Here is a 20,643-nt window from a genome sequence, read left to right on the forward strand (position 1 = left end):
GCGGAGGGGGGTGGCGGGGAGAGGGAAGAATGGGGCGTTATTGCTTAATGGGGACACGGTTTCAATTTTGCAAGATGAAAACGCTCTGGAGAAGGCAATCCGGGTTGCACAACGATATGAATGTGCTAAATGCCGCGGAACTGTACATGGTCCAAAGGGTAAGTTTTCTTGTGTCTGTTTTACAATTGAGGCGTAAAAATTAATATACAGGGGCGCCTGCGTGGCTCAGTCAGTTGAGCATCCGACTCCTCGTTTCAGCTCAGGTCATGATCTCGCGGTTCGTGGGTTCGGGCCCACGCGCTGATGGTGCGGAGCCTGCTTGGGATTCTCTCTCTCCCCCTCTCTCTGCCCCTCCCCTGCTTGTGCACGTGCCCCCCCCTCTCAAAATCAATAAAAATAAACTTTAAAAAAAATATATAAAAAAGCACGTGCTTACTAGGGACAACGATATTAAAAATGCACCCCCCAAGCGGGTAAAGGAACTCGGATCGGCAGTGTCTGTGTTGGGGTTAGTGGGATAAGGATCCTTATGAATCCACCCACCGGCTCCTTCACAGGCATTTGTGTGTTTTGCCGTGTGGCCGTGCGTGCGCCTGGCCCTTCACACGTGACGGCACATGAAATCCTACAGACTGAGGGTCACACCAGCGTGGCCACTGGGGATTCTGAGGCTCAGAAGGGTTAAGTGATTTGCCGAAGGTCACTTAGCAGATAAAAAGAAGTTGAGATTAAGACCCAGTCTGGCTGGCTCCAAAGATAGAATTTTTTCTTCCACCGCGGCAATCCCTCCACCCGGTCTGTATCCCACCCCACCCCACCCCACCATACTTAAGTGACTTTTCAAAGTTTCAATAACAGGGCTATGATCTTGCCTCCCTGTTGATAAGAACATACTTCTCCCGGATTTCACAACCAAAGCAGAGAGTCGCCAGGCACGCGGCGTGCTCCCCTCCTGCCCCAGGGAGGGAGGCAGGAGTGTGGCCCTGCCCTCCAGAGACCCGGAAGTCCTGGAGCACTCCCTGTCGCACCCCCTGGTCCTCATCCTTAACCTCCTACAAGCTTCACTGACCGGGATTGGGTGGGGGGGCTCCCAATCCCTTTCGGCCACCACCCCATCCCACAGCCCGGGCCCCTCAGCAGGACCGGCAGACCCAGCAGCAAAACCGAGCCCTGCCCCCACCTCTCCTGGGGGCTGTTCAACAGAGGAAACTCCAAAACGTCTGGGGCTGTGTGGCCCCAGACAGAGGGTGGGGGGAGCCCTGGCCGGGAGGGGCCCTGAGCAGAGAAGGAGCTGTTTTTGAAGAGAAAGAGGGAAGGTCAGGAGGGAGACAGGAGGACTTAGAACTTAGTCAGCTCCTTCAAGCCTGGGAGTTGTCTCTTCTTGTCCCTGGGGAGGGGGCTGCGGTGGGAGCCAGCTCACAAAGCTGGGGGAAAGGGAAGCTGGAGACAGGCGAGGGAGAGGGGAGACTGGGAAGCAGCCGCAGGGGGCCCGGAAGCAGGGACGAGATAACCCTGTCCAGCACCTTCCCAGAAGATCCTGTCCATCTGCAGTGGGCTGAAGGGTGGCCCTAAAAAGATATGTCCGTGTCTCAATGCTCAGAACCTGTGGATTCTTTGGGAAAATCATTATGCAGAGAAAGGGTCTCTGCCGATGTAATTAACTTAAGGATGGGCCCCAAATCCAATGACAAGCATCCTTTAAGAGACAACAGAAAGACACAGACCCAGAGAAGAAGGCCACGTGAAGAGGGCACAGAGAGTGGAGTGAGGTTGCCACCAGCCAAGGACAGTCTGGAGCCACCAGGAGCTGGGAGAGGCCGGAAGGATTCTTCCCTGGGCCCCTGGAGGGAGTAAGGCCTTGGCGACACCTTGCCTCTGAACTTCTGAGCTCCAGAACTGTGAGAAAAGAGATTCCTGCTGCTTTAAGGCACAAAATGTGGGGTAATTTGTTACAGCGGCCCCAGGAAACAAATACAGCATCATTCCAGGACATAAATCCAACTTTGCTCCCTTTCTGTCGCTGTTCCCCCCCCCCCCCCCCCGTGCCCCACTCTTCTGGCATTTTCTCTAAGTGGAAAGCATTTCCCCCAAAGCGAGTGAAACAGAAGCTAACTGAAATACCACTTTAGAAATGCCACACCCATTACTACGATCACTCTCCCTCTTGGCCCAGAAAGTAGGAGGCCTTGGGGAGCACCCATTTCTAGGAGAAGCCCTGACCCTTATCTGAGGGGAAGCTAGGTTATCACTCCTGGGGAGGGAGGGGGGGTTCTCACGCACACACAGGCCACAGCAGCTGGAGCTTTTGCTGCGCCCGACCTCAGGCCCCGGGGACTGGGCTGGCCCCCAGGGAGCGGAGAGTGGGCCATATTTTGGTACAACCCACAGAAAGTCACAGTGTTTGTCTGCAAGGAAAGAGCGGGGAGGGAGGTTCCCGGGTTTTTAATTTTTTTTTTTTTCCATCTTGAAACTGGCAGCATTTCTGATATGATTGCGGGGGATTTCCACCAACCAAATTAAAGAAAATTCAGTTTTAGCATTAGCTGCAAGGAGAGAGGAGTTTTGCAACCCTTGTCATTTATGAAATACTGGCAGTGGCACAGAGAGAATGTCTGCCTCCCTCCCAACGATTCAGGCTCTTGCCATCCTGCAGCTGGTGGTCAATTACCACACGCCTCCGCCATCAGACAGGGTGGTGGTCGATTACTGCATCCCTCCACCATCAGACCGGTGGGCACTCCCTGATCCTCCTGGAGCGCTTTCCCCTGGACCTGCCCGACAACAGCTTTGCCGGGAAACGTGTCTGTCCCCCGGGGAGTGGCTGAAAGAGCTTTACTAAGGTCCCACGGTAAGGAAACATTTGGTGAGGCCCCACGCCCCATCACCAGACCCACAGAAGCAGCTGGCTTCTGGGAGGGAGGGAACTGCTCTCTAAACAAAAATGGTTTTGAAAAATAAGCCAGCCAAAGGGGAACTGCTTCATGAGTTACACATTCACTTCTCCCTTTAACTGTGCAGTTGAAGACAAAACAAGGTGAAGCAGGAACTGATCCCACGTTCACATCCCCTTGAACTTTCTGGACACAGCAGCACTGGGAGTACTGGCTAACCAGGCCTGAGGCTGGTCTCCAAGTATGTGCGGATCGTGTCTTGTAAGCCCCCCACCCACAGGGCTGGTACCCTCCCTGCCTGCCTTGTTCTTAACATAGCCCCTGTGAGGGGGGGATCTCCAGAAATACTTATTAGACACAGTAAAGAAAGGGAAAAGTCCTGCTGGAAGGGGACCATCTCCGTGGCCAGGGGCGCCTCTGGGGCACTTGCCCTAATTCCAGAAGCATCGGTATTTGCAGAGTGGCCAGCACTGTTTCTAAACGTGGGCAGAGGAGGTGGGGGGAGTGGGGCTCAGAAAGAGGCACGCTTGGATGTCTTAGAACGGGCTGCTGTGAACTCGTTTTCAAGAACACGGTTCCCCGCACCCCAGAGGGTCCTCCATTACTTGTAGGACCTCGTCAAATCCCCGAAAGAACCAATCTCTGCGTGTGCAAGACAGTGCTCTCAGGAGGCAGGATGGATGGAATCCTGAAGTCAAGAAATCAATCCACAGCAAGGCGTGGAAATGCTAAAGGGTTGGCAATTTCTGCTCTAGAGAGCAGAAGAGAAAGTTCTAGTCCAATCTCCTCGTGTTTGGCGGCAGCCTCCTTAATTAGCAGACTCTTTACCCCCACTTAGGCCAGTCAAACCCGGCGGCTGACAGCAGCAGAGGCTTTTACAGGGGTTATCAGGGTGGGTACCTTAGAGGCTGCGTCTTTGAAAGGGCACCCCAAGAGTCCCCATCCCTACATCAAGAGAACATTTAGGGAATATTTTCGTTAATCTGCGAGCCACAGCACCTACAGGCGACTAAACACTTCGGTGGTGGAAGGTACTGACTGGGGGTTTGGATCAGCTACTTGGAAATTGCGTGGGTGGGCAAGTTTAACTTTTCTGGGCCTCAGTTTCCTCCACTGGAAAGTGGAGGCGACATCATTCAGGTCCTACGGTTGTTTAACTGAAAACATCTGGAAAAACGATCGGTTCTTTGGGAGGGCTGGAAAGAGTCCCAAGGGTACCATTCACTCCACGGCAATACCAAGGCACTGCCAGGCACTCCAGCGGCGTCCTCTGTCCTGGAAGCCAGCAGTGGGATGAATCGGTTTCAAAGTCCCTTTGGAGCAGGGAACTGTCTCCTCGAAGCCCCTGAAAGAGGACCCCCGCCCCCGGAAGGCACTCCTGCCCCACATACACGCGCGACGGTGTAGGACATCTCAGGGTGGCGCGCAACGGGGCTTTCTGCGGGAGCCCAGGTGCAGAAGCCACCCCCCCCCCCGACAGTCTGTTGGGGTTCGAGACCCTCCTTCCGGGGGACCTGATCCAAGTGAAAGCCGCTCGGTCATTCGAGAGCTCCAGAGCGCTCCATCCGCAAACTGGGCAGGTGCAAGGGTGCCTCGGGACGACCTGGTACGTGGACCGCCAGCCTGGGCCGCCCCGGGCGCCCCCACCCCAGCCCGGGAAATCGCATCCCCGCCCTCGCCCCCTCCGGGAGAGCACAGTTCGGGGTCTCACATCAGTCCTTACTCTCCGGACCCCATCTCCCCACCAGGGCAGAGCATCACCGGCTACGTGCCCCCCCACCCCCACCCCGCATCCTGGTCGCCACGAAAGGTCTCCCTGTTCCCCTCTCCTAGATTTCAAGGGAAGTGCAGAGAAGGAAGCCTAAATAAAAACAGGAAACCCGATTTTAAAAAAGAAGAAGCCTCATTCTGGCTGAATTACGGGTAAGAGTATTAAAAAGAAGTGGGGGGGGGGAAGAAAGAGTCCGGAAATGCAAAGCTGGAGGCGGTTTTGCCGCCGTAACCCGGGCTCAGCCGCAGATCCGGGGGCTGGTCTCCGCCGGCGACTGCAGTAAACACGAGGCAAGCGGCGCCCTAGGCCCGGGGCCCCCAGGCCCGACGGGCGGGGCCGGAGCGGAGGTGGGGGGGCGCCCGGCGGACTCGACTCCGGCTGCTCCCTCCTCCCGGGGACCCCGCTCGCCCGCGCCGGGGAGGGCGCGCAGGGCCAGGGCGCCGCGGAGCGTGCGCGCCCCTCTCCCCGCGCCCGGGTCGGGGCACCGGGCCGCACCGCCGGTGGGAGCGCGGCCGGCCGGGACGCCCCCTCGGCCGGCGGGCCAGCGCTCGGGACAGGGCGCACGCGGCTGAGCGCCCGCCGCTCCCGGGAAGTCCCCGTCGGGCTCCGCGGGGCGCGCAGCAGCGGCGCAGGGAAGCTGTGCGCTCCCGGGTCCCGGCGGCCGGCCCCGGTGGGGGGCGCGCCTCGCCGGGCTCGCCGGACGCGGGAGGCGCGCCGGTGGTGCGCGCCGGGAGACGCCCGCGAGCAGGTCCCCGGGGCCCCCGACGCCCCCGTAGCCCCCCGGTGCCAGCGCCCTCTCCCCCACCTCCCCAGACGCAGCCGGAGGCGAGCGCTTACCGGTCCCGGCGCGGCCGGCAGGGGCTGGGCGGCTCGGCCCGGCGGCCGCTAGGAGCCAGCGCGCTGGGCGCGAGTGAGCCTCGAGGGAGGGAGGCGGGGCGCGGTGGGGGCGCCCCGCCTGCTGACAGCCCGCACACTCCACTTCCCACTTTGTTTCCTTTTTACTTGCAACAGGAAAAACAACAGGTCCTCCTGCCGCCTGTCTGCACCCCCCGCCCTCCCCCCCTCCCCCAAATCCGCACCCCGTCTGCGGCTGGAGGGGCATCATCCCAGGTGTGTCTGTAAAGCTGCATCTTGCCCGTCTTCCAAACGAGCGTTCTTTTTATACAAAGGAAAACAACTAAATAAAGGTCCTAAAGCCCACGCCTTCACATTCACACACCAAAGAATTTCCACGATGGCCGGAGGAAGGCTGGAGGGCGGGAGACGGAGGCGGTGGCTGCAGTCTTGGCACCCGGGGAGCCCCCCCATCCCACCCCGCCCCGCCGCCCGCCGAGAACGCAGTAGCTGGGCGCCAGGGAGGGTACATGAGGCCTGGGAGACGAGACTGGAGCGCAGAGTTCCACGGGCTCGGCCCTGGGGGGAAAGCTGTGGTCTCCTCGCTTGGGGGAGTCAAGACCATGGGGGGGGGGGGGGGGGAGTCGCCAGATTACAAAAGTGGCTTAGAAATCCTTCTAGGGCGCGGTGGGGGAAGAGTCAAGTCAATTGCTTACACAAACAATGACTTAAAGGACCCTCCCCCCTCCGGTCTGGGAGCTAAAGCCCCTGTTTGGTCCCCTTGGAGAGATGTGGAAACTGAGGCCTGGAGAGGGGCTGTTTCTACCCAAGCGATCCGCCGGCCTCCCAGCACCAGCGCGGGCCCAGCTCTGGCTGCAGCAAAGGAAGGAGCAGAGCCCTCGGTTTCCAGCCAAGAAAGGGCAAGCGTAGGTTACTGAAGGCTTCCCGTTTTCTGAGGTTTCCAAACACCTGTCCGAGCCCTGCTTTTACTAGTCGGCAATTTAAACAATTTTGCTCCCTGCTTTCCAGAGGTCGGTGTAAGAAGCCGACGCATGGGGCCTGCTGTGGATTTGGGGTCTCCTTCTCTCTCTGCCCCCTCCCCTGCTCATGCTCTCTCTCTCTCTCTCTCTCTCTCTCTCAAAAATGAATTTGTTTTAATTAAAAAAAAAAGAAAAAAGAATTAAAAAAAAGAAGCTTCGCTTTCCTGAAAACCGGGCACATTTCCCTTTAGAGACCACACCGTAGGACTTCTCTCCTTCGGTGCCTGTAGTGCCGGGAGATTCAGGTCGACTGTAGTAACCCCAAGCACAGTCGTCGCTAGATAGACTTGCCTCCCGCCTTCCTCTCTATGGTTTCTGATCTCTCTTTTCTTATTTTATTTTTAACTATTGTCCGGTGCATTTGGAGGAAGCTACTTGACGTTCCCTTTGAACCGTAAACAAAAGAGACCCAGCCATAGTGGGGGATTTATCACAGTCCTAGGAGAAAAGAAGCCTCTTAGCGGCAACTAAGTCCTTGCCTTACTCCTCATGTGACCTCCTGACGGGGAAGTCCTTTGGCCTCATTTTATGGAAGGGAAAAGAGGTCTCAGTTATTAAAGGGGTGCTGGTCAGCGGGGAGCAGGCTCGGGCAGACAGAGGTGCCCTGCAGGCCAGAGGAACACACGGAACTCTTGGGGCCTGCTTCTTTCTACCTCCTTTCCTGCAGAACTTCCCCCCTCCAGAGCCTTCCAGCCTCCGCGGCCTCTCACGGATGCAGTAAAAGCATCGCTGTGCGACCTCGAGTGGCTTCACCGCTGACACCCACACATGCCCACAAGCAGGGTTATCTCAGGGCAGCCAGAGCCAAGCTGAGAACCCCGGGTGCAGGGGTGCAAGGATGGGGAGCCCACTTCCTCAGCCCCTCCGCAAAGGGCTCCGGGCATCTGCCTCCCTGCCCCATCCTGCCCACTTGGCTGCGGCTCCTTTCCTTCCAAGCAGGGCAGACGTTATCCAGCTCGAACCCTTGCCGTTTTGCCTTGGAGAAACGTGTGGGGAAGCTTCTCAGAGTACCTGTCCTGGAGCCAGACTCAGCCGTGGAGCTGTGTGACCTCAGGCAAGTGATTTACCTTTTCTGTGCCTCCAGTTCCTCATCTGAAACACAGGGATGCCGATCTTGGCTTTCAGCATTTAGACCTGTTCGGAGAATCGCCCGAGGTACTACATGTAAAGTGCTTCCAACAGTACTGAGCACAGTGAACCAGCCCCACCCCCCGCCCCCCAAAACGTTACTGAGCTATCCTAGAACACAGTCTCTGTGCTTGGCTCTCCAACAGTATTTCCCCATAGCAGCCGCAGGTTGTGACCTATTAACACATTCGTGTACTGGAAACCCGTTCGGTGGGTCAAGGTTAAAAAACGGAACAGGATAGAAACGGTCAGATTTTAGGTATGTGTGAGTGTGCATTCGGTCAAGATGTAAAATGCATTTCTCACCGTAGGCCCCTTGGACGAGGTCACAGTGGTGGTGATGGAAGGGCCCTGCAGACCGTGAGAGAACGAGGTCAAGGTCAGAACTGATTCCTGGAAAGGCTGACTTCTGAGGACTCGGGCTTGGAGGAGCCTGAGGAAAAGAAGGCAGGGGTCCTTGCAGCCCCCATCCCCAGGCTGTGCCTTGTGGACGATGACTCACAGCTGGACTGAATGATCCAGAAAGACCCAGATCAGCTCAGAGGTGGCCCAGGTGAACCAGGCTTTTCTGGGGCCCGGGTTGAACTGATGGAGGTTGAGTGTCTGGGCCCAACTAAATACGGGCTCCAGACAGAAATCGAGTTATCCTTTTTGGAAAACACAAACAACTCTAAACTCAGGATGCCTCGGGTTCGAATCCCAGCTCAACCACCTACCAGCTGTGCAAAGGCTGGGAGGACCACTCCAGCCCTGCTGACCCGGGGCTGGGGGAGGGTCCTGCCCCTGGTACAAAGTCAGTGTTCCAGAAAGGGCAGTTGGCTTTTCCACATATCTTCTGATGCTGTGGAGGGATTGGGGAAAGAAGGGCACCAGGGTGTGGGGTCATGAGGCTGGATCTGACCTCCTGCCTCCATAAACTGGGGATGACCCAGGTTTTGTAACACTGACTCATTTGGCCCGCATGCCTGCCTGCTACAGTCTGGGCCCTGGGATAGAGCATTGTACAAGCCAAAGACCCGCCCTCCCCGGGCTTATCCTCCGTGGGAAGAGAAACTATGAAGAATAAAACTAAGCTACAGTGTCTTAAAGTAGTAAAGCCCTGCGAAGAAATAGGAGGCAGGGGAGGAGGGGAGAGAGAGGTGCAGGAGAGACGGCGGGGTCTACAAAGATACCTGCCCAGTCCTCGAGACTGTCAAGGTCATCAAAGACCAGGGAAACTGGAGCAGCCATCAGAGCCCAGAAGAACCTAAGGAGTCATGTGTCATGGCAATGTCACGTGGTGCCCTGGCTGGGCTCCTGGCACAGAAAGAGGACAGGAGGTAGGAACGAAGGCAGCACGGGTTGAGTTAAGAATAACGTCTCGACGTTGGTTCATTAGTTGTGACAAATGTGCCGTAGTCACGTAAGATATTAGCAAGAGAAGACACTAGGTGTGGGGTATGTGAGAACTCTCTATCCTCTGAGCAGCTTCCCTGTACATCTGAAACTCTTCTAAAATTAAACATTTATTTAAAGAAAAAAAATAATAGAACGGGGAGGTGTGGGAGGGGGAGAAGGCGTTGTGTTACAGCGTGGGATACGATGGTTTGGGGCGGGGGTCAGAGTCCGGGGGGGGGGGGGGTTGCAGAAAGTGAAAAGGCGTGGCCCTGGAGCCTGTTGGGGTGGAGAGAGTATTTTTGAACCTTCCCTGGGGACCCTGAGACCCAGCCCTGCCCCACCCCACCCCCAGCCTGTCCCCTCCTTCTTAAGATGGGGTTTATTACCCCAGCTTCAGAGAGCTCGTAAGACCGACAAGAGATGTTTCGGTGAAAGTGGTTTGGAGACAGACGCCGCTTTGCAAACAGGGTGCAGACGAGCGGTGCTGGGTTTTGCTCGCGAGCTGAGCCCGGCCATAATGCCACCTGCATTATGCATCTAGACCTGTTCTGTCTAGATAAGTATCCCTCTAGATAGGTATCGATCATTAAAGGCATTGTGTCTGAGGAGCACCCCCAGGTGAAACCCCAAAAACCCCAAATGAGAAGGCATACGTCTGGTGACTTTTTTCCCCAGACAGGAAAATGAGACGCAAAGAGCATAAATGCTGAAGGAGAGAGAGAGGAGTTAGAAGGAGGACAGCCATGTTCTTCCTGGACGGGGCTGAATGGTGGCCTCCGAAAAGGTATGTCCAAACCCCACTCCCTGAGACCTAGGAATGCGACCTTATTTGGAAATAGGGTCTCTGCAGACGTAATTAAGTGAGGGATCTGGGGATGAGGTCATCCTGGATTATCTGAGTGGGTCCTAAATCCGGTGACAAGCATCCGTACGAGAGGAAGACAGAGGGAAAGTGGAGACAGGGGAGAAGGCCATGTGCAGTTGGAGGCAGAGGCTGGGGCAAAGCGGCCACCAACCGAGGAACATTGGGAGCCACCAGAAGTTGGAAGAGGCCAGGAAGAATTCCCCCCTAGAGTCTCTGGAGGGAATGGCCCTTGGTTTTGAACTTCTGAACTCTCCCTGAACTGTGAGAGAATAAATATCTGGTGGTTTTTTGTTTTTTTTTTTAGTTAGTTAATTTATTTATTTGTTTGTGTATTTATTTATAATCTCTACACCCAACTCGGGGCTTGAACTCACAACCCTGAGGTCGAGCGTCACATGCCTGGGGCGCCCGGGGTGGCTCGGTCGGTTGAGCCTCCAACTTCGGCTCAGGTCATGATCTCACGGTTCACGAGTTCGGGGCCTGCGTCGGGCTCTGTGCTGTCAGCTCAGAGCCCACTTTGGAGCCTCTGTCCCCCCCCCCCCCCCCCGCCCTTCCCCCGCTCGTGAGCTCGCACGCGGGCGCGTGCGCTCTCTCTCCCAAAATAAAATAAACATTAAAAAAAAACAAAAAAAAGTGTCACATGCTCTACTGACAGAGCCAGCCAGGCACCCCAAATTTCTGTGTGGTTTTTGTTTTTTTAACCACAGGGCTTGTGGTGCTTTGTTACGGCAGCCACAGGAAACTAATACACACTCGTTTCTTCGGGGGATTGTCATGGAACCGGTAAATCTGGCTACACGGCAAATGAACCGAAGCAGAACGATGGTGAGCGGTCAGCATGATCATGCTTTTCAGGCTGTCCTGTTTCCTCCCCTTGGAGCCCCCTATGGAGCACATGCTGTTATTATCCTGACTTCACAGGCAAACAAACTAAGGCAATGCTGTAGGTAACTCGCCAAGGTCACCGGCGGGCAGGTGGGAGTGCCCTAAGCGGCAGCCTTCCTAGGCCCCCGACGTCAGGTGACCGGAAGAGCGTGAGGTCTATTGGCCGAGCAGCAGCAGGAGGTTGGGCACTGAACCAAAAACGGGAGGACGAAAGCGTGTCACCTTAACCCTGTGAAGGGCCCGCCTTCTCCCCTGGGCCAGAATTGTCCAGAGGAAGCCATGGCACGCCCACCTGACCAAATGGTGTGCACCCATCGAAGACGGCCTTCTGAAGCCTGTAGCATCATGGGAAAGGATGACGTCGCCAAGCGAACAACGCTCCCTGCAGAATTGCCTCTGTGCAGGGTCGCCCCCCTGGCAGTGTGACGTGTGCACGTGGGTGTAGCTGGAGGGGACTCTTGAGCCACGTGGCTCTCCACACCGTCTCTGGTCAGATGTCCTTGCCTTTACGCATGCCCAAGTTGATGGCCCGGGGCTGGTCACCTGGCCCCAGGTTCGCCAGCCAGCGGTTCCCTTAGGAATACAGAGTAGTGATTCCTCGGGTGCCTGGAGCTTGGGTGCTGTGCACTCACGCGAGGGAGCTGTGGGTCGCTTACGCTGCTCAAAAGGACTGAAGCCATCAGAGAAGCTGCTGTGCAGAGACAGAGACTGAGAGAGAATCAGGAAGCAGATGTACAGAGAGGAAGAGACAGTCACAGGTGAGAGATACGATTTCAGGCAACTTTTCAGCTCCTTTCCGTGTATCTTGTTGAGGTTCCACTGCATTCTTGCCCTTGGGTTCTTTTTTTTTTTTAAGGCTGATCTTAGGGGTGCCCCGGTGGCTCAGCTGGTTAAGCATCCGACTCGGGCTCAGGTCACGATCTCGCGGTTCGTGAGTTCGAGCCCCGTGTCGGGCTCTGGGCTGACAGCTCAGAGCCTGGAGTCTGCCTCGGATTCTGTGTCCCCCTCTGTCTCTGCCCCTCCCCTGCTCACACTCTGTCTCTCCCTCTCAAAAATAAAATAAGCTTTTCAAAAAATTTTTAACGTTTATTTATTTTTTGAGAGACAGAAAGAGAGCATGAACAGAGTAAGAGCAGAGAGAGAGGGAGACACAGAATCCGAAGCAGGCTCCAGGCTCTGAGCTGTCAGCACAGAGCCCAATACGGGGCTCGAACTCATGAACCGTGAGATCGTGACCTGAGCTAAGGTCAGACGCTCAACCAACTGAGCTACCCAGGTGCCCCTGCCCTTGGGTTCTTCTGAAAGTCGCTTACACCCTTAGGTTTTATTCCCTTATTTTGCTTAAAATCTGTATCCATTTCCCAGGACCGCTGTGTCAATTTAGCACAATCTGGGTGGCTTAAAACAACGGGAAGTTATTCTCTTATCGTTCTAGTGGCCAGAAGTCTGAAATTGAGATGTTGGCAGGGCTGGCTCCTTACAGAGGCTCTAGGGAGAATCTGTTCCAGGCCTCTCTCTTATCTTCTGGTGCTGCCTTCTTGGCGTTCAATGCCTTGTTGATGCAACACTCTGATCTCTCCCTCCGTCTTCACTGGCATTCTCCCCATGTGTCTGTGTTTGTGTTCAAATTTCCCTCTTCTTATAAAGATACCCTAATCCAGGATGACCTCATCTTCTTTCATCTGCAAAGACTCTATTTTCAATTAAGGTCACATTCTGAGTTTCCATGTGAGCATGAATCTGGGGGGGGGGGATAATATTCAACGCAGTACAAACCCTCTTGAGTTGGTTTCTGTTTTTGTTTTTTAAGTAATCTTTACACCTAACGTGGGGCTCGAACTCACAACCCTGAGATCAAGAGTCACGTGTTCTACTGACTGAGCCAGCCAGGCTCCCTGATTTCTGTTTTTTTGAAAAAAAAAAACAACCAACAATCAGAATTAATACAGAAATGGGCATCAGAAATGGAATGGAAAGAAACAGCTTTTTATTTTTTCTCGTTTTTTTAAATGTTTATTTATTGATTGATTTTTTAAATTTTTTTTAACGTTTATTTATTTTTGAGACAGAGAGAGACAGAGCATGAATGGCGGAGGGTCAGAGAGAGGGAGACACAGAATCTGAAACAGGCTTCAGGCTTTGAGCTGTCTGCACAGAGCCTGACACAGGGCTCGAACCCACGAGCCGCAAGATCATGACCTGAGCTGAAGTCAGATGCTTAACGGACTGAGCCACCCAGGCACCCCAAGAAGCCGCTTTTTATTTTTATTTATTTATTTATTTATTATTTATTATTATTATTTTCCAATATATGAAATTTATTGTCAAATTCGTTTCCATGCAACACCCAGTGCTCATCCCAAAAGGTGCCCTCCTCAATACCCATCACCCACCCTCCCCTCCCTCCCACCCCCCATCAACCCTCAGTTTGTTCTCAGTTTTTAAGAGTCTCTTATGCTTTGGCTCTCCCCCACTCTAACCTCTTTTTTTTTTTCCCCTTCCCCTCCCCCATGGGTTTCTGTTAAGTTTCTCAGGATCCACATAAGAGTGAAACCATATGGTATCTGTCTTTCTCTGTATGGCTTATTTCACTTAGCATCACGCTCTCCAGTTCCATCCACGTTGCTACAAAGGGCCATATTTCATTCTTTCTCGTTGCCACATAGTATTCCATTGTGTATATAAACCACAACTTCTTTATCCATTCATCAGTTGATGGACATTTAAGGAAGCCGCTTTTTAAAGAAGGTATTGAAACTTGGGTGACTTGAGAGAGACTTGAGGGAGAAGGGTGATGAGGATTCCCACTCCCTGGACGAACATCAGCAGTTCGTGCCGGTGGTAACAGATCAGTTCATCTGTCTTCAGTGATCTCACGGGACTCAGAACATGTGCCAACCAAGGGGGACGCTTTAAGAAACTTGTCCGGCATGTTAGTATGTGAATTCCTTCTAGCAGCCTTCAGAAGGTGCCACAACATGAGCTTTTGTTCAATTCTGCTCAAGATCGGGGGGAAGGGCGGGGCAAATATTTAACTATGTTGGGGGAAGTCCTTTTTTCTATAGCCAGTGACAACCACGCATCAAATAGTCATGAACCTGCCGCATAGCAGGAGCCACATTGTGCGTGACCCTAAGGTTAACGCACCAAACACAAAAGTCTGTGAGCTTGGCAAGTGGAACAGGGATATTTGGGAAGAGCCACGGGAGTGAATAACCCTCAACCTCTGGCCCTTTAGCCTCTCATTGTCAAGTGCCATGAAGGCAGGTAGGGGTAGCATTTCAAGAGAAATTAGGGGTGCCCGGGTGGCTCAGTCGGTTAAGCGTCTGACTTCAGCTCAGGCCATGATCTCACAGTTCATGGGTTTGAGCCCTGCATCAGGCTCTGTGCTGACAGCTCGGACCCTGGAGCCTGCTTTGGATTCTGTGTGTGTGTGTTTCTCTCTCTCTCTCTGTCTCTGCCCTTTCCCTGCTCACACGCTGTGTCTCTCTGTCTCTCAAAAATAAACAAACGTTAAAAATTAAAAAAAAAAAAAAAAAGAAGAAGAGAAATTAGATAAAAAGCCTGCTTTCCACCCAAGTTAGACGATGATTTCCTCTCCTCACCTTTAGGCTGAAAGAAGAAAACCAGCCACCATGCTTGCTGTTGAGAAACCCCAGCCCTGGGGGATGGCCCAGTCTGCGGCTGAATGTTCTACTGGACAGGATTTCATGGCAGTGGTTGTTGGGTCAATGACATGACCCAAAACAAAACTGACAGCCAATTAACTAAGCTTCTGTGGGAATTGAAACTCCAGGAAACCCTAAAACCTGGCAAACTGGGGCTCGTGACGGCTTACCCTCTGGGTGATTCCTAAGCCCACGTCCCAGCACCAACGTGAAGCAGGTTCCCGGGTAGCTGTGTCCCCTCCTAGAACAAGGTGTCCCAAGAATCTCTCAAGGGCGGGTCTGCAAGACCCCAGAGAAGGGATCCCTTCCCAGTGGGCAGGACCGGGGGCGGCCATGTTTGCCGACGAAGAAGCCGAAGAAGGTAACCAGTAAAGCAAACCCCGTGAATATCTTGTTCCTGAGGTTTAATTTACTCCTCCTGGCTAGAAGACCAGGATGTGTGCTCTGTATCTTCCTTCCCTTTTCTGCTCTAGAGATCAAGCACGGAAGGAGAGGTTAAACTGATCGCTTAGCCTACAGATGGAGACAGATCCAAGGAGCCACCTTAGATGAGACTCCGTAGAAATAGACAGGACCGGGTGTCAGCTGAAGATACCAGCTCTGAGAATGGAGCCCTGGACGCAATAGTTGGACCTGACTTGGATCGCCTCCCATTTGGCAGGGGGACGAGATATTTGCAGTGGACTTTGTGGCATAACGATTAAGCAAGAGCAATCAGAATGGAGATATCTGGGGAAAGCCGAAGGAATTAAGCGTGTGTGTGTGTGTGTGTGTGTGTGTGTGTGTGTGATGGAGAGTGGATGCTCTTGGCTGTCCATCTGGCCCCCTCTTCTCGTAGCCCTTCCTCGCTTTGTCATGACAGAAGTGTAGCATATAAACTTGACCGCTGGCCATAACCGATTCCTGCTTCCCGGGGTTTGGGACCCGGACACAGTTCTCTCTGGGAGAAGGGATCCAGGCCACATCAGCGTGGCAGGTGTGACGCAGGTGGGCAAATGGGACAGGCAAGCAAGCGGTGCTGAGAAAGAACCCAAGAGCTCTGAGTTCTCGTGCTCCAAACTGGGCTGGGTGTCTGGCCTCCATGAGAACATCCTGTGCCTTTGCTATAGAGTCTCCTTTCCTGCTTGAGCAGTCAGCGAGTGATTTCTGATTCTTGGGGTCCCTCATTTGCTGGGACAGCGACCTACCCTGGGGCATGCGGCTGGAGAACAAACTTAAGACATCTAATAATCAAGAGAGCCAACTGGACTAGCCCCCCCCCCCCCCCCCCCGGGGTTATCTCCCACCCCCTCCTCCTGCCCTTCAAGCTGCACCAAGGGCTGCGACTTGTGGCTCCGGACCACCCCAAGCTCCCTGACTCTGGGCCTTTGCTCAGGCTGTTCCCTTTGCCTGGACTGCCCTTCCCAACTGTTCCTCTTGCCCTCTCCGCCTCTTTCCTTGCCTGGCCGGTTGGCACAGGTATCGCCCACTTGGCCCCTGTCTAGAAGGGTCTTTGTTCCAGGCTGCAGCATCCCTCACTGTAGCACTCGGTCCGCTCGGTTCCGACTGCCAGGGTGCTGGCTGCTCCTCAGAGCGGGGCCTCCGCATGGATCGGGCTGGCATCCCGGCGTGAGCTCGGTGTCGGCACCCAGAGTGTTACAAGCGAGTCTGTGGAAGTGTGGGATGAATGAATGAATGACCCAGTCATGGCTGGACAGGCTTTGCCCAGCAGAAGGGTCAGGGGTCTGCAGCCAAGGGAGAGGAAGGACAAAGGTCCTGGTCCTGCCAGCGTGGGAACAGCTCCTTCCTTTCCTTCCAGCAGGCGCCCAACACCCAGGGACTGGGAGCCAGATGCTCAGAGGCTTGACAGCCTCGGGGAGTCCAGACTCACCTTCCGGAGCGGCCCCTCCACCCCTCATATCACCAGACATGGGGGTTCAGCCTGGATCGGTCCATCTGTAGGTTCTGCTCCCACGTCTGGGAAAAACCACTGCTTCCAGAATGAGGATGGGAAGGAGGGCGCCTCTGCTCCTCCCATCTGGCAGCCGCACCCCCCCCCCCCCCCCCCCACCACCCCGGCTTCCCCCACCAGCCTCCCAACCTCCGCTGCTGCCTGTGCTCCGAGCTGGAGACCACAGAGCCCGGAGCCTGGCAGCTGGATGGCACAACGCATGGAATACACTGCTCTCCCCAGCTCCCTGAGGCCCCCACCCCTGGGATCCTCCGCCCCCCAGGGTTCCTTCCCCGGCGGGCTTGGGCCTTCACCTTCACCTTCACCTCTCCACCCCCCAGCGTGCGCCGATGAAAGGGCAATGGTGCAAAATTCGTTGGGGAGAAAAACAGGAAGTGGAGCCTGAGAGCAAGGCTGCAGAAACGCTCCCCGGGCGTTGGCCGCCCTTCCACCCGCAGCCTTACAGGAAAGTGGCGAGGGGGCAGCCCCAGCCCGGGCTGTGGGGGCGTGGGGTGGGGGTGCTGGTGGGAGAGTCCAGGAAAGACCCTTCCGCTGTATTTTTAGGGGCTGTGTCTTATAGAGCAAACGCTACATCTGTGTTCTGCACTTGACATCTCTCACCTGTTCACAGCGGCTCCTCAAGGTTAGTACGCCCACCCCCGTTTACAGAACGGCCAACAGACTCAGAGAAGTTAAGCGACTCGGCCAAGGCCACACAGCCTTTCCCACGGCCGGGTCATGGCTCCTTGATTCTTTCTCAGACTCTGATTTCTATTTGTGGTGTGTTTTTGTTCTGGGCCCGTGAGCGGACAGGGGGGCGGGGGGAGGGTGGAGGGGGAGCACTGTTTCTGGCTCCTTGGTCTGAGCACATCGGAACGGGTGGTAAGAAAAGGCTGCCGACTGACGGCTCATCCCTTGAGAGCCTGTTTCCTGCAATGTGTGAGCGGGAAGGTCCAAGTGCCCTGGTTCCTTTGTTAGAGACGGGGGTGGCGGTACCGGGGAGGGGGTTCAGCCGGCTGACAGCCCAAAGGACTCAGAACTCCAGATGAGTCCAGAACCCTCTTTCCCTTTCAAGCCGGGGACTCGGGGTAGCCCCAGTCCTCTAGCTTCACACCTGACAGGCATCGTCAGAATGAGAGCAAGGAGAAGAGGTACCCAGGCAGGGGTGAGGTCAAGGAGCAGGGAGACAACGGCCCGAAGGCCCTCCCCCCCACCGGAGCCCTCACTTGGACCCCAGCTCTCCCGGCCCCGGGACACGACGTCCAGGTCCCTGTCATCCCACAGAGTCGTAGATGGAGCCCCCAGGCCCACGGAACCTGGCCACCGGTACAGAAGGCACCGCGGCCCCCCACCCCCCATCTCTGAGGTCGAAACCACAATGTCGTGCTGTGGCCTTCACTCACCCGTCACGACAGGGGTCCCTTTCCCAGAAGCCTCTGGGGGCTGCCAGACCACAGCAGAAGCCAGGTATGGACAGGCCCGGAGGCACCATCTGCGTCACCGGTCCCTCTGCTGCTCTCTGGGCCGTGGGTGGGCTCTGCGCCCCCCCCCCCCCCCCCGCCTCTGCCTCCGCTCCCCATAGGCCGGGCTGCTGGGTTGCAGACTGCAAAAGAGAGAGGCCCTCCGGCCTTCAGCCTCAAAGGCGTGCCCGCCCCTTTCTGCCCTCTTTGGATAGCAGTCCGCCCCCCAGTACCGAGCAGCTCCCCAGGGCCAGCGGGACGCCTCCTTCCCTTTGCAGAGGAGACCCAGCCTCGGGTCACAAGCCACTCCTCGTGGAAGGGAACTATTAACATGAGGTGTTATGGGGGCACCTGGCTGGAGCCTGCAACTCTTGACCTCAGGGCTGTGAGCTCAAGCCCCACATTGGGTGTGGAGCCCACTTAAAATAAATTAAGAAATAAATTAAATAAATAACGTGAGGTGTTCTATGTAAAGCGGTTAGAACAATGCCCCGCCCTTAGGAAGAGCTCAAGGCTCAAGACAGGGCACCTGCGGGGCTCAGTCCGTTAAGCATCCGGCTCTTGGTTTCACCCAGGTCATGATCTCACCGTCGGTGGATTTGAGCCCCACGTCAGGCTCCGTATTGACAATGCAGAGCCTGCTTGGGATTCTCTCTCCCCCCCCCCCTCTCCCCCCCCCTGCTCTCTCTCTCTCTCTCTCAAAAAATAAATTAAAAAAAAAAAAAAAAAGAGCTCACTATATGTATATCACCATCACCATGTGATTTAATCTCTGCAACACCCCTGCGAGGTCGGGATTACGCTGCTATTTGCAGACGAGGAAACTGAGGCAGACGTGAAGCCACATGCCTCCGTTCAGGCAGTATTAAGTGGCTGAGTACGGATAGAAGGCTAAGTCTGCTGGGGGCTCGGGTTGCCAGTGCCCTCTGGTCCGGAGGCCAGCTTTGGGTGAACCCCACCCCCACCCCCAAAGGAGCGCAGGGTGGGACGCGGGGCTGCTCCAGACAAAGACGCCGAGGTGGGTCCGGGGCGGGGCCTCCCAGCTGGCCAGTCCCTCCAGTCCTCCCGCGGGGCGCTCAGCTCGGGACCTCCCGCTCGGGCTCCAGGAAGGCATGGGCGCCACCTGGTGGCCGCAGGAGGTCAACGCCACCACCGTCTCATCGGCGCTCAGCGGCGTCCCGCACGCGCTCCCGGCGAAGGCGCCGATGAGCCCGCGCGCAGGCAATTCCTTTTCCTCCCTGCCCAGGGTCCTCCGGGGGTGGGGACGTGCGCCTCCACCCCGGGGTTGCCATGCTGCTGCTGATTTGGGGGCACGTATTGCAGCAGCGAAGCTCATTTTGCTGAGAACATATTGTACGTTCCCCCAGACTTCCTATTCCTTTCTCAGTTCCTTCACGCAGGAGGCAGATTGTTCCAGAGCCGCTCTCTGCCTGAGCTTGGTGCTGGGCCGCTCCGCCCCGGCCTCTACCTTCTAACTCTCCCAGCAGCTCCTGTGCCCAGAGAGGGGAGCCCTCCGGCGCTTCCCTCCCAGCTCCCCAGCTCCTCCCCAGCAGCCCTGTGGCATCTCCACCTGGACGCTGGCAGTCCCCTCAACGGAATCTGACCCCGGCCCAATTTCCTGCCCAACCTAGCCCGGTCCTTCCCTTCCTTCCTGCCGCCGTGAAAGCGGTCCCTCTTGACACCCTGGCCAAAGCAGAAACCCGCCTCACGGTTCACTTCTCCCCTCTCCCCCGCTGCCCCTTGCAGGTGTCACCAAGCCTCGCGGTCTGGGCCACCACCAAGGGACGAGGCTCCAAGTTTCACTCATCCATTCAACACACGTTGTCAAATGTCACCAGACACGGTCCTGTGCCCCGAGGATACTGCGGTGACAACGACTCTGCCTGCGGGACATTCAGGTGGGGGGCGGGGCAGATTCGGAAATAAACAAGAAACAAACAAACGCATCTGTAATACCTCCCGTGGCAGTTGGTGCTCTGGAGAACGAAGCAGGGGGGTGCCCTCCTCACCCTGCTTGGGCTGCACCCCCCCACATCACGCAGCTGCTGCCCTCACCACACACATTGCCTTCCTCACTCTCTGGGCGATGACCCCATGCAAGGATTCCCCCCCCCATTCCTCCCCCAGGCTCTGATACCTCCCACCAGGCCACCCTCCCGTGTGGACTCCCCCCCTCACCAGACTGTGGGTCCGACACCCCACCCGGCCACCCAGGACAGCTGCCTCCCCCCCTCCACCGCCCCGCTCCCCCCTCGTGCCCTTTGGACTGAATTGTAAAGGAGGGAAAGGCAAGGAACAGAAGGGGAGCAGGCAGAGAGGGCGGCCCCTGAACGGGATATTAAAAAAAAAATTCAAACCCTCCAAAAAGCAGAAAGAGTAGCTCAGCGAACCCCATACACCCTGAAGAAAGGTGTTTTCCGGTAGGAGAAGAGCAGCCTGGTGGGAATAAGGGAGGGAAGAGACAACAGCGCCTGCAGGGGGCGCTACCGCTGGATGGGGTCGCGGAGCAGCAGGGAGCGGGAGCGGGTGCCCCGCAGAGGGGCGGGGCCCCGGGTGTCTGGACAGTCCAGCGACAGGCAGGGGGCGCAGGGGCAGGCGCAGCTGTCCGTAGGCTGGTGGCTGCATCGCGCGAGTGGGTGGACTTCTCTCCTGGGTTTTGTGGGTTTTTTGTTCTGTGAAGTAGGAAGCGAGCTCGTTGGCTGACAGAGGAGAGGGGAGGAGATGTTGAGAATAGGGGCGGGAAGTGAGGGTGTGGAAAGTCCCCCCAGGGCCCCCCAGGACCCCCCAGGGGTGG

At 56.1% G+C, this 20,643-nt stretch overlaps 1 protein-coding gene and 2 long non-coding RNA genes across 3 annotated transcripts in view; 2 read left to right on the plus strand and 1 right to left on the minus strand.

Annotated features, from left to right (window-relative positions):
- Positions 1-5,603, minus strand: part of PIK3CD (phosphatidylinositol-4,5-bisphosphate 3-kinase catalytic subunit delta) — a 58,474-nt gene extending 52,871 nt beyond the window's left edge. Inside the window, 1 exon segment of the mRNA XM_049618163.1 lies at positions 5,500-5,603. The gene's annotated coding sequence lies outside the window, so the exon portion shown is untranslated.
- A 2,335-nt stretch (positions 5,604-7,938) lies between these two features.
- Positions 7,939-14,486, plus strand: LOC125913145 (uncharacterized). The gene is made up of 4 exons (XR_007454933.1): positions 7,939-8,217; positions 9,717-9,825; positions 10,614-11,549; positions 14,403-14,486. It is a non-coding gene; the product is annotated as an uncharacterized LOC125913145 (long non-coding RNA).
- A 4,058-nt stretch (positions 14,487-18,544) lies between these two features.
- On the plus strand, positions 18,545-19,795 carry LOC125913146 (uncharacterized). The gene is made up of 2 exons (XR_007454934.1): positions 18,545-19,202; positions 19,596-19,795. It is a non-coding gene; the product is annotated as an uncharacterized LOC125913146 (long non-coding RNA).
- The last annotated feature ends 848 nt before the right edge of the window (positions 19,796-20,643 follow it).

This window comes from Panthera uncia (assembly GCF_023721935.1).
Source record: "Panthera uncia isolate 11264 chromosome C1 unlocalized genomic scaffold, Puncia_PCG_1.0 HiC_scaffold_4, whole genome shotgun sequence".
NCBI classification, from domain to species: Eukaryota; Metazoa; Chordata; class Mammalia; order Carnivora; family Felidae; genus Panthera; species Panthera uncia.